Here is a 14,977-nt window from a genome sequence, read left to right as displayed (position 1 = left end):
ATGAGGTCGATTTAATTTTCCTAATTTTTCATAAAATAGGTGCAGACATCACACGGCTAGGGCACACGCCAGTGTTCGTGGCCTTGTCGTCCACACGGCTGAGACACACACCCGTGTCTCTGCCCGTGTGCTCGATACTGAGCATTCTATTTTGCAACAATTAAGGTGCAAAATACACACAGTCGAATCACACGCCCATAGGACAAGCCGTGTGTCTACCCGTGTGGACAAAAATAAGGCTATTTACCAAGCCTTTTTGTCACCCTTCCATGCACAACCTACAAAACAACATGTAATACCAATCCAAGCATATGCATTCAACCCAACCAGCCACAAACAAGGCATCCACACATCATTCACATACTATCATTTATCACATATAATCATCACATGTTTTTCAACTTAAACCATACAAATTTCCACATCCATGAAAGGCATCATCATATGCATATTCTTAAACCAATATTAGCCAATTTCAATGGCCTTTTACAAAATGAATTATCAACCAACATAAGCCAACACATTTGGCCAAATCAATTAGGACACATGACAAAAAGACCAAGTCCCTATACATGCCATAACTCAAAACATTAAAATCATTGGTACCCAAAATGTTTAGTTGATAGTGTGAATGGATCTCCGACAGTCTTCAATCCCCAAGCTGACTTGGTGACACTATAAAACAAGGGAAAAGAAAGGGAATAAGCTTTAAACCTATACCAATAATAAGCATCATAAACACACATTTATCATGCAATTAACATGAAGTGAACTAAAATATATGTCAATATATATCTCATAGTCCAACTTGGCATGGATATTATTAAAACCTTAATATCATAACTTGCACAATCATACCCTTACCGAGGGATTCATCACATATCGAGCTCATTAAGCATAAGTTTTAGATACATACCTGTACCATCTTGCAACATACTATGGTCTTTTGCAACATTAACATTTTCGTTACGATTCCCGTTGAACCACTTGGTATGCTAAAGGATACTTGGGAAATCTCACACTCATAGTACCATACCAATGCCATATCCCAAATATGGTCTTACATAGGATCTCAATCGATGCCAATAGCCCAGCTACGGTCTTACATGAAGTCTCATATCGATGCCATATCCCAGATATGGTCTTACACGTATCCTATCTATTCCTAAGGTTCAACCGAGATTTCTCTCTTGTCGAACTTTTTTTATTAGATCTGAGGATTCAATCATAATTCATACAATATTAAAGCAATTAAAGCATAAATAATAATGCATTGTTTACATACGAACTTACCTCGGTACAAAAACAGTGGAAATGGACCTAATCGTCAAAGACTTTGTTTTTCCCTCGATCTAGGTCTGAACCTCGTTTCTCTTGATCTATAATAGCAAATTTAACTCATTTATTAACTACATTTGTAACACCCCTTACCCGTATCCAACAGCAAAATAGGGTACAAGGCATTACCGGACTTATACACAAGCAATCATACAAAATTGAGTCATAAATTTCCATCCAATTTTAAAACTTTTCATTTACATTCACATGGTCCCTAAAACGAGCCTATGAGGCCCAAAACATAAATTGGAAGTGGTTGGGGACTAAACTGAGAACTTTGGAAAATTTCACAACACTTAGAAACTTTTTGCCAAAATAGGGGTCACACGCCCCTGTGGCTTGGGACACGCGCGTGTGGCAGACCGTGTGGTCACACATGCCCATGTCCCTAACCTGTGTAACTCTCTATTTGTCACCCAAGAACAAATTGAAGTCACACGGGCAAGACACATGCCTGTGTACTTCACACGGCTAAGACACATGCCTGTGTACTTCACACGGCTGAGACATACGCCCTTGTCTCTGCCCGTGTGCTCAATTCTGAGCATTCTATTTTGCAAAAATTAAAGTGCAGGGGACACACGACCGGATCACATGCCTATGGGGCTGACTGTGTGTCGCACACATCCTAGACATACGCTCGTGTGTCTACCTGTCTGGACAAAAATAAGGCTATTTACCAAGCCATTTTGCCACCCTCACTTGCACATATTTACTCACCATCACATGGTACAAACTCAAGCATGAAGAGCAACAAAATAATCATAACCAAGACAATAACATGTCATTCTCGTACCATTTTTAAACATGCTTAAAACATCAAGCGTTTCACATCAAATTTTGCAAGTTTCCATATTCACAAATGAGATTAATACAATTATACTCATAACCAACATTAGCCAACTTCCAAGGCTATATACAAAATGAACCATGAACCATTCACATACTAGTACTATATCAACATTTATCATACACATAACATTTATCATGCCATAAATCACATTTCCAAGTATTTCACATTCACCAAGCACACCATGATCATATCACCAAAGGCATTGACATATACATGAATATACTTAGGCTTACTACCATGTTACCAATATAAGCCAACTTACATGGCCAAATAGCAAAACAAGCCTTTGATGATTATAAACCATTACATTGGCTAAAATCAACAATGACACATATAAAAAATTGACTTAGTCCCTATACATGCTATAATCTTAAAATACTTGAATTCAACAATACCCAAAATTGATAGCTTGATAGTGTGATCGGATCTCCGATGATCTCCAACTCGAGCTAGCTTCACAACAGTATAAAACATGGGAAAGGAATAGGGGTAAGCTATATAGCTTATTAAGTCCGTATGAAAATAATAAGCAACTCTTATTAGGCATTTATCAAGTTCAACAATTTAAACACAAAATAATACCAATTACTATAAATCTCATAGTTATAATTTTATTCAATCACGATGTTTACTCTATTAACTTATAAACATAATTTAACATATCTTGGCATTAGCCTAACAAACGTAGTCTCTCTTTCTAACATATCGCAGCACTTAACAAGTCATTTCAAACCTCATAGTAAACATGCACATTAAATATAAGTAATCACATTTCAAGCATATATTTTAACATCTTTCAATTGTTTAAAGCTTATATCTTCCCATAATCATTTCAATAGGCAATTATGCCAAACTTTACTCTTTCTCATATCCGATAGATCACAACTTAAGGGAATAAAGCACGCTATATCATAACTCAATTTGGCCCGAAATCCAATCACATGGTCTTCGACCGAATTTATCATGAATTTCATATATCACAAGCATAGGCCAATAATCACAAGCTTTCGCAAAATCATTCTCATGGAAATCATGAACTCACAATTTCATGAAGTCAATGCTTATAAACTATACGTACATACATGTACCAATTCGTATACTAACATATTGTTTCTCTTCTTTGACGTACCCGTTAAATTACCCGTTGAACCACTTGGAATACTAATGATACTCAAGAGTCCTGTTCACACGGTACTGTACCAATACCATATCCCAGATATGGTATTACATGGTAATCTCGTATCAATGCCAATAGCCCAGCTATGGTCTTACATGAAATCTCATATCGGTGCCATTCCTCAGATATGGTCTTATACGAAGTCTTATACTGATGCTATATCCTAGATATGGTCTTACACGTAATTTCAGTAACCCTACTGTCATAACATTTGTATCCTATCTATTCCTAAGGCTCAACAAGGATTTCACGCTTGTCGAAGTTTGTTGAACATGCTCAATGGTCAATCACAATTCATATAATAATAAAGCATTTAAAACATAATTAAAAACAATGCATTGTTTGCATACGAACTTACCTCGACATAAAAATGGCGAAAAAAGGACCTATCCATCAAATACATGTTTTTCCCCCGTTCTTGGTCCGAACCTCGTTTTTCTTGACCTATATTATCACATGCAACTTATTTAATCATTAAACTATTCTAATCAGCCCAAAATCACATTATGAAAAATTTACATTTTTGCCCCTAAAGTTTTACATTTTTATATTTTAGTCCCTAGGCTTTTAAAATGATTTTCATCAAATTTCTTCATTACCCAAGCCTAGCCGAATCTTTATTGTACTCATACCAGCCCATATTATTCATTAAATCACACTTGTACTACTTATTTTATAACTTTTACAAATAGGTTACAAATAGGCCCTTTTAGGCATTTTCATCAAAAATCACTTAGTAAAAGTCTTTTATCATACACCAAACATACATTTTCTACCATTAGACATCAAAATACGCAAACATCCATCATGGGTAAAATTTTAGACTTTGATTATTTCTTAAATTAGTGGTAGAAATAGATAGATCTTGTTTCGAGGATTTCAAAAACATAAAAATAATTAAAAACTGGGCTACAACTGACTTACAATCGAGCTTGGTAGCTTGAAAAACCCTAGCCAAGGTTTCCATTTGTAAAATTCAGCCATGGGGTAGAAGATGGACAAAATTTGGCTTTTAATTTGGCTTTTAATTCATTTAATTACCAAATTATCAAAATGCTCTTAATGAGAAACATTAAAAACATACCTAACCTTGTTCATTTTTGTCCAACAACTTAACCAATGGTCTAATTACATTTAAAGACCTCCAATTTAAAACAATTGGACACTTCTAGCACGTAGAACTCAACTTTTGCACTTTTTACAATTTAGTCCTTTTGACCAAACTGAGTGCCCAAACGTCAAAATTTTCGAACGAAATTTTCACAAAATCATTCCATAAAATCGTAGACCATAAAAATATAATAAAAGTAATTTTTTTCTACATCAAATTTGTGGTCCCGAAACCACTATTCCAACTAGGCCCAAAATTAGGCTGTTACCACATTACTCAATTTAGTCCAAAAATTCACACTATGGTAAAATTACATTTTTGCCCTTAAACTTTTATATATTTACATTTTTATTCCTAGGCTTGTAAAATAAAATCTATTCAATTTCATCAAGACCCAAGCCTAGCCAAACCCTATACATGCATATAACAACCTAAATTTTTCATTAAATCACACTATTACACACATTTTGAAATCTTTTTACAAATAGGACATTTTGACATTTTCATTAAAAAATCACCTAGTAAAAGTTGTTTATCTAACATTAAACTTGAATAATCTACCATTAGACATCAAAATGCACAAATATCTAACATGGGTCAAACCCTAAACCTCAATCATAGCTCAAATTAATGGTAGAAATAGCTAGTTTGGATGATAACGACTTCAAAAATGTAAAGAGCATTAAAAACGAGGCTAAGATTGTAACACCCCTAATTTGTATCCATCGTCGGAGTAGGGTTACGAGGCATTACCTGACATATTACAACTCAAACAAATAGTCATTACATTCTATACTTTGTAATTCATCCACACTAAAACATTTATTTGAACCAGTAAATTTTGAAACTTTAATACAATTTCAAATTATATCATCTAATACTTACTTATAATACATATACAAACTATGCTTCAAATTTCAACCATATTAATATCATCTAAATATCCACATATTTGAATTAATTAATGTGCAAAAAAGCTATGTTACATGTACTTAATACATATAAATGTTCAAAACACATGACTCTAATATTAATGGCACTTGTATACTTAAAACATATTCCATCATATATCATTTTCATAACTTCAGCACAAGCACATAGCAAAACCATTCGAACCATATTATATTGATTGTTATGCAATCGCATATGCGACTTTAGTAACATTACAACATGGCCAAACATACTATTGATTCATATATATATATAGTGCATTTTACCTTAAAAACAAAAGCCACATTTAATATTTGAACTCAAATAACATTCCAATGTACACCTAATTTACATTTATTATAATATACCTAAACTTCACATTTCATTCTATTAACTAATCATCATTTCAAAATTCAAACACTTAACAAATCCATTCCTTACTTATTTGGCTATCAAGGTTAACCACATATATAGTACAAATTATGCCATTCAACTACAAGCTTAAATAAACCAATTTCTAATCACAAAAAAGTTGATCATTTCACAACCATTGATTTTATAGGCATAATTTATTAACTAAACCTATTACTACCCGAATATAACCATGCATTTAATTCACTTATTAACTAGTCATATAACCAATACAACATGTTTATAATATAATCATGAAATCAAACCAATTCATTCTGATTTATATGTACAAATGCCAAATCAAATCATGTTAAATTACATATACTATGCATTATACCAAAATATAACACAAGACCAACTTGCTTCTTATCAATTCGAGTAGTAAAATTTACCACAGGAATCATATAAATTCTATATACATTGTAATAAGCCAATACGTCACTTATAAAGCCAATATATATAAACATCATATTGAACATTTCTCATTACCGAAACATATGATCAAACACCACGACATATAAGTCATATATTAAGCTTATCAACATGACTAATTTATAGGTCATTCAAATAAACATATAACCAAATCACCATTCAAACATGTCATGGAATATACTTACCAAAATATACTTATTCCATGTCAAATTACTAAACCATCAACTAACCTAGTAATCAAACCGAACCATATAGCCAAATACCACACATATATACACTATGAAATATACTTTATCAACATGCTTATGCCATAACTGAATGCATATAAGCATTAATATCAAGATTAAGCCCTTTTCACGTGGCTAAATATATACACATTCAAAATAAACTAACACAAAAGGCTAGCCTATACATGCCATAAGTTCATAGTTTTAAACTTTTGTAATACCGAAATAACAATCGATAGTGTGACGGATTTCCTTGACTATCCCCGAGCTTGTAACCAATTTCCAAAATCTATAAAACAGTGAACGAACACACACAGTAAGCTTAAATAGCTTAGTAAGTCATAAGCAAATAAAACATTTCAATAATGTACATAATTCAAATAAGCCAAACCGAACCCAAACAAAATTTAACCTTGTATACACAAATTATGCTTATCAACTCAATCATTAACTCATAAACATAAATCACATAATGTTAATGGTCGAATGTACATATGTTCATAACATAAATAATTCTCACTTATATTGCATATTTCATATATAAATCATAAGTACACACTTACCTTAATTTTCAATCATTTTAACTTAGCACATACTTGACCCTTTTAGCTTGATTCTCATTCGATCTTTACTTAATATTGCCCATGGAACTATTCGAAATTAATAAGGATACTCGGATAGTCGAAAATCTCGCACAACGCCAGCGTCCTAGACGTGGTCTTACATGTAATCACATGTCGATGCCACTGTCCCAGACAGGGTCTTACACGTAAATCACAAATCGATGCCAACGTCCCAGATGTGGTCTTACACGAAGCACATATTGGAATCCTATGTCATGACATATGTATCCTAACTATTCCTAAGATACATTCAATCGTACTATCCTAATCTAAATTACTATAAATTAAACTTATTTAATCAAATATTGAATCAAATTCATCCAAAACACATAAATAGGCAAATTACACTTTTGCCCCTGACATTTCACATTTTTCACAATTTAGTCCCTATTTCACAAAACACATAATATTCAAAACTTGACTACACTCATGTTAGGCCAGATTTACCCCTAGTCCATACAAGCCCATATGTTTCACTTATTTTACATTTTGACCCCTTAATTTGCAAAATTTATAATTTAGTCCTAAATAGACATTTTTATCAAAAATCACTTAATTAAACTTGACAATCTAACAACATATATTTATTTTCCATCATCAAACAACAAAAACCACAAGCTTTCAACAATGGAAAAACATAAAATCATCATCAAATTCAAAAATTCAAGCATGGGCTAGCTAGTATTCAAAGCAACAATCTTAAAAACGTAAAAATCATCAAAAATCGAGCAAAACACATACCCGATTATACTTCAAGAGTGCCGAATATTCAAAGCTTCGGAACCCTATTCTCTTTTCTAATTTTTGGTGAGAAGATGATGAATAATGGCTTTCATTTGTTTTGTTTTAATTTTATTAACTTATATTTCTAATTTATAAAATTAACCTTAGTTAAAATTTTATACAATCATATATATTAAGTCCATTACCGTCCACTAACATTAATAGTGGCCTAATTTCATTTTAAGGACTTTACAATTATAAACCATAGCAAATAAGTACTTTAACAAATAGAAAGCCACTTTTACATTTTACTCGATTAAGTCCTTTCTATTAAATCGGAGACACAAACGATAAAATTTTCAAACGAAATTTTCACACATATAAATTAACATGCTGTAAACATCAAATAATATTAAAATATTTTTATAAATTGGATTTGTGGTCCCAAAACCACTGTTCCAAATAGGATCTAAATTGGGTTGTTACAAGGATGTACTTACAATCAAGCTTGGAAGTTGAACAAACCCTAGGCTCGTAAAATGAAATGCATGCATTTTCTTGGTTACCCAAGCCTAGCCGAACCTATACCATGTTCATATCAACCCACATTTTCCTTTATTACATATTTTCACTACTCATTTTTAAACCTTTTACAAACAAGTTCTTTTTAAGTGTTTTCACTAAAAATCACTTAGTAAAAGATGTTTATCACACATCAAACATTCATATTTCGCCATTAAACATCAAAATACAACCATGTCACACATGGGTCAATTTTCATACATGAACCCTAACTAAAAATATGGCTAGAAATGGATAGATCATGCTTCAAGGACTTCAAAAATGCAAAGAACATAAAAAATGGGGCTTGGGAGCACTTACAATCGAGCTTGAAAGTTGAAGAAAACCCTAGATATGGTCCTTAGAAATTTTGGCACACCCTTAAGGAAGATGGACAAGATTTTCACTTCATTTTCCCTTTTAATTCTTTTATTTACCAAGTGACAAAAATGCCCTTAAGACCTTCCTTTCCAATTTTTCCTATTCATGCTCATTTTTGTCCAAAATTTTAGAACTTGGTCAAATTGCTATTTAAGGACCACTAATTAATAATCCAATGCAATTTCATGCTTGAATCTTCTAGAACACAAGTTTTACAACTTATTCAATTTAGTCCCTAAAGTCAAATTGGACATCTTAGGCATAAAATTTCTTTATGAAAATTTCACACAAACATGCAATCATATCATGGATCATAAAATAATCATAAAATAATTTTTTCTATTTCAAATTTATGGTCTCAAAACCACTGTTCGGGATGTTACACTATCTATTCCTAAGGTTCAACCGGGATTTCTCTCTTGTCGAACTTTGTCGATCAAATCCAAGGAGTCAATCATAAATCATACAATATTAACACAATCAAACCATAAATAATAATGCCTTATTTACATACGAACTTACCTCAGTACAAAAATAGTGGAAATGGACCTAATCGTCAAAGATTTTATTTTTCCCCTGATCTAGGTTCGAATCTCGTTTCTCTCGATCTATAATAGCAAATATAACTCATTTATTAACCACATTACTTAATTTAGTCCAAAAAATGACACTATAGAAAAATTACATATTTACCTCTAAACTTTGACATATTTATATTTTGGTCCCTAGGCTCGTAAAATGAAATCTATTCAATTTCATCAAGACCCAAGCCTAGCTGAACCCTATACATGCTTATAACATCCCACATTTTTCATTAAATCACACTATTACAAACATTTTGAAATCTTTTTACAAATAGGTCCTTTTGACATTTTCATCAAAAAATCACCTAGTAAAAGTTGTTTATCTAACATTAAACTTGCATAATATACCATTAGACATCAAAATGAATAGATATCTAACATGGGTCAAACCCTATACCTCAATCATAGCTCAAATTAATGGTAGAAATAGCTAGATGAGATGGTAACGACTTCAAAAATGTAAAGAGCATTAAAAACGAGGTTAGGATGTACTTACAATCAAGCTTGGAAGTTGAACAAATCCTAGATATGGTGACCTTCTAATTTTTGGCACATGGAGAAGAACATGGACAAAAATTTTGGCTTTATTTTCCCTTTTTATTCATTTATTTACCAAATGACTAAAATGCCCTTAATGCATAACTTTTAAATTTCATCTATTCATGTCCATTTTTTGTCCACTAACTTATCCAATGGTCTAATTACCAACTAAGGACCTCTAATTTAAAATCTCATAACAATTGGACACCTTTAACAAGTAAAACTCAACTTTTGCACTTTTTACAATTTAGTTATTTTTACTAAATTGAATGCCCAAACGTCAAAATTTTTTAACAGAATTTTCACGAAACCATTCCATAAAACTATAGAGCACGAAAATATAATAAAAAAAGTTTTCCTACGTCTTATTGTCGTTCTGAAACCACTATTTTGATTAGCCCCAAAATCGGGCTATCACAACTCTCCCCATTTAGGGATTTTCATCCCCGAAAATCTTACTAGAAAATAGGTTCGGGTATTGTTTTCTCATAGCCACCTCAGGCTCCGACGTAGCCTCTTCAACACCATGTCTTTACTACAAAGCTTTCACTAGAGCTATACTTTTATTTCTCTACTGTTTAACCTCTCGAGCTAATATCTTAATCGGTTCACCGTACGCCATATCCGGTCGAATCTCAGTCTCTGTCAGAGAAATCACATGTGAAGAACCGGAAAAATATCATCGCAACATTGACACATGAAAAACATTATGAATTCTTTCAAACTCTATTGGTAAAGCTAACCGATATGCCACTAGCCCTATTCTTTCGATAACCTCATACGACCCAATGAAACATGGACTCAACTTACCTTTATGGCCAAATCTAATAATCTTCTTCCACGGAGATACTTTCAAAAATACTTTATCACTGACCTGAAACTCAGTCTCTTTTCTTTTCAAGTTCACGTACGACCTCTGTCGATCTGAAGCTGATTTCAAGCAATCACAGATTACCTTTACTTTCTCTTTGGTTTCTCTAACCAAATCAACCCTGTGAATCTGTTTCTCACTAAGCTCAGTCCAATATAAAGGTGTTCGGCACTTGCTACCATACAATGCCTCATAAGGTGCCATTTTTATACTCGACTGAAAACTATTGTTATAAGCAAACTAAACTAACGGTAGATATTTTTCCCAACTACCCTCGAATTCCAGAACACAATATCAGAGCATATCTTCGAATACCTGAATCGTTCTTTCAGACTGGCCGTCGATTTGCAGATGAAACATGGTACTAAAGTTCAACTTTGTACCCAAGCCTCTTGTAACCTCTTCCAAAATCTCGAAGTGAACCTCGAATCTCTATCCGACATAATAGACATAGGCACTCCTTACAGTCTTACAATCTCTGAAATGTACAATTCGGCTAGCTTATCAAGTGAATAATCAGTACATACCGGTATAAAATGAGCAGATTTCTTCAATCTATCTACCACAACCCATACAGCATCTTTCTTTTTCGAAGTCAAAGGCAAACCAGTTACGAAATCCATCGTAATCCTATCCTATTTCCATTCAGGTACCATCACAGGCTGAAGTAAACCCGAAGGCACTTGGTGTTCAACTTTCACATGTTGACAAATCAAACACTTCGAAACAAACTCTAAAATGTCTCGTTTCATACTTGACCACCAATAAAATTTCTTCAAATCATTATACATTTTTGTACTCCCCGGATGCATAGATAAACAGCCGTTATGTGCTTCATTAAGAATTTTTTGAATAAGTTCATCATTTTTCGGTACACAAATTCTGCCTCGTAACATCAAACAATCATCATTAAAATTTCACTTGATATCAAAGTAATAGAGATAAGACATAACATCACATATGAACTTACCATACATGCAAGATTAAAGCATTTAAAGTATGGTACATGGTGCATTATTTGCAAATGAACTTACCTCAGTACAAAATGATAGAAATGAGCCCAATCCTCGTAAACCTTGTTTTTCCCCTGATCAAGACTTGAATCACGTTTTTCTTGAGCTATAATGTCAAATTTAACTTGTTCAATACACACATTGTTCATATTTACCCATAACACATACTTTGGTAAAATTACCTTTTTACCCCTAACTTTTCACTTATTTAGACTTTAGTCTCTAGGATCGTAAAATTAAATGCATGCATTTTCTTGGTTACCCAAGCCTATCCGAACCTATGCCATGTTCATATCAACCCATATTTTCCTTTATTACATATTTTTACTCCTCATTTTTAAACCTTTTACAAACAAGTTCTTTTTAGGTGTTTTCACTAAAAATCACTTAGTAAAATATGTTAATCACACATCAAACATTCATATTTCGCCATTAAACATCAAAATACAACCATGTCACACATGGGTCAATTTTCATACATGAACCCTAACTCAAAATATGGCTAGAAATGGATAGATCATGCTTCAAGGACTTCAAAAATGCAAAGAACATAAAAAACGGGGCTTGGAAGCACTTACAATCGAGCTTGAAAGTTGAAGAAAACCCTAGATATGGTCCTTAGAAATTTTGGCACACCCTTAAGGAAGATGGACAAGATTTTCTGTAACACCCCGAACCCGAGACCGACACCGGAGTCGGACACGAGATGTTAACAAACTTTGAAAAAATTTTTCCAGCACTGCCCAGTCTGAGTACTAGTCGCTTCAAAAATCATATCTTGAGTTTCACAACTCGAAAATCAGTTTTGTGATTTTTCCCTGAAACTAGACTCATGTCCCCACCTATGTATTTTTTTCTAGAATTTTTGGTCGGGCCAATTAGTACAGTTTATTAGTCAAAGTCTCCCATGTTACAGGGGTCGACTACACTGACCTTTTCCCATTACGACTTGGATATCTCTCTGCACAGAGCTTCAATACTGATGCCGTTTGTTTCTATGAAAACTAGACTCAGAGAGGAATCCATACATATATGGTATGACCCCTAATTATCTCTGGTAAATTTATAGTGAATTTCCAAAGGCGGAACAGGGAATCCAGAAACTGTTCTGGCCCTGTTCCACAAGAACCCGAATATCTCTTACTGTACTGTTCCTATGATTGTTTCGTTACTTCCATATGAAAGTAGATTCATCAAGGTTTGATTACATAATTTATTCACTATTTAATTCCACTCCTACGAATTCTTGTGATTTTTCCAATCCACACCACTGCTGCTATCAGCTTCTGTTTTCAAAGTAAACCTTACCTAATTTGGGGTTTCATGGACCAACTAGGGCCTTGTCATACATAAGCCCACATATGATCATACTTGGCCATTCCAGTGGCTGATCATTTGCTCAACACTTCCATTCCAACTATAGTTACATCATGAAACCATCTATACATTCATAAACACGAATGGTCTAATGCCATACTCCACTTCTACAAGCCATTTTCGCATGGCTGTACACTTATACATTTCATAAAGTACTCGAAAAACAACAATGGGTAGTCCTATACATGCCATATCAAGATTCAACCAAAATAGTACCCAAAAGAGCCTTTGATAGTGTGGGCGACTTCGACTTCAAGATCCCGAGTCCGATAGCTGGAGAACCAAAAATCTATAAAACAGAGGAGTAGTGTAACGAGTAAGCAATTTATGCTTAGTAAGTTTGAGCAAGGAATTCCAGCATAAACAAAGAATAACACACATTTGGCTAAATGGAATATTTCATAATACGCAATTTACCGATATCAAACTTGCTTCACAACATTAACAACCCTTGTGTACATACACAATAGACTAACTTAGCCGAAGGCCGGTAGCTCGTTTATCAACTGAGCGAACATTTATTTGTAAGGGCTCGATTAAATTCAACACATACGTAACATATCCCCATATTGGGATGTTTTTCGAGTATTCGCTGGAATTTTACAGCAAGCTCATTCATTACCAAATCACGTACCTTCGGGATTTAACCGGATATAGCTCCTCGTTCAAATGCCTTCGGGACATAGCCCGGTTTTAGTAACTCACACAATGCCTTCGGGACATAACCCGGATTTAACAACTCGCACGAATGCCTTCGGAACTTAACCCGGATTTAATAACTCGCACGAATGCCTTCGGAACTTAACCCGGATTTAGTATCTCACACAAAGGCCTTCGGATCTTAGTCCGGATATATTCACTTAGCACAAAGCCTTCGGGACTTAGCCCGGACAGCATTCAATTAATCATGCACATCTAACAATAATTCATGGCACATTCATATTTCATTTTCATTTGCGAAACTCAAACACAAGGCACATATCATCCTTGCACATTCGGCTCAATAGCCTCACATAGAGCATGATTTAATCACATCGTAATTTAAGCTCTCTTACTCAAGAACTTACCTCGGGTGTTGTCGAACGATTCCGCTAGCTATTCAACCACTTTTTCCTTCCCTTTATCGGATTTATTTCCCCTTTGCTCTTGAGCTTAATCAAACAAATAAATTGATTTCATCATTTAGGCATCAAAAAGATGAACACAAGGCACTTAGCCCATATTTATACATTAGACATTAAAGTCTCATACATGCAAAAATCATGCATCAACACAACATATTAGCTAATTTCTTTCCCCTTGGCCGAATATGCATGTCTATTTTTGGGGTCGATCTCAACACTTAATACACACATATACACACACTAGTAAAGCATCCTCCCCCCTTTTCATCGATTTAACACATGCATTGCTCATCAACATGCAAAGTTACATTCGGCCTTAGCACACATCTTGCTAGCCGATTCTTCTCCATTTAGCAACCAATGCACATATGTGCTCACACAAAAATGCTAAAAAAAGAGGTTCAAGAATCATCAAGCCATCATCACATGCATCATTAACAAGCTTCATATTTTGCATGCAATGGCATTAACACAACCTCCACCTAGGCCGAATCTTAACTCATCCTCATGCCTCATCACCACAACATCAAACACCAACCAAGAATGATGCATCCATGGTCAAGTGCCAATTCCATCACATAGCAAGATTTAGACCATGGGCCAAGTAGAACTCAAGCTAACAACTAAAACATGCATGCATCTCATGGAACATCATCAAACATACCTTAGCCTAGCTACATGCATGGCCGAATCTCTTCACC

This window comes from Gossypium hirsutum, chromosome A08 (assembly GCF_007990345.1).
Source record: "Gossypium hirsutum isolate 1008001.06 chromosome A08, Gossypium_hirsutum_v2.1, whole genome shotgun sequence".
In the NCBI taxonomy this organism is placed as follows: domain Eukaryota; kingdom Viridiplantae; phylum Streptophyta; class Magnoliopsida; order Malvales; family Malvaceae; genus Gossypium; species Gossypium hirsutum.
This window is presented reverse-complemented; position numbering follows the sequence as displayed.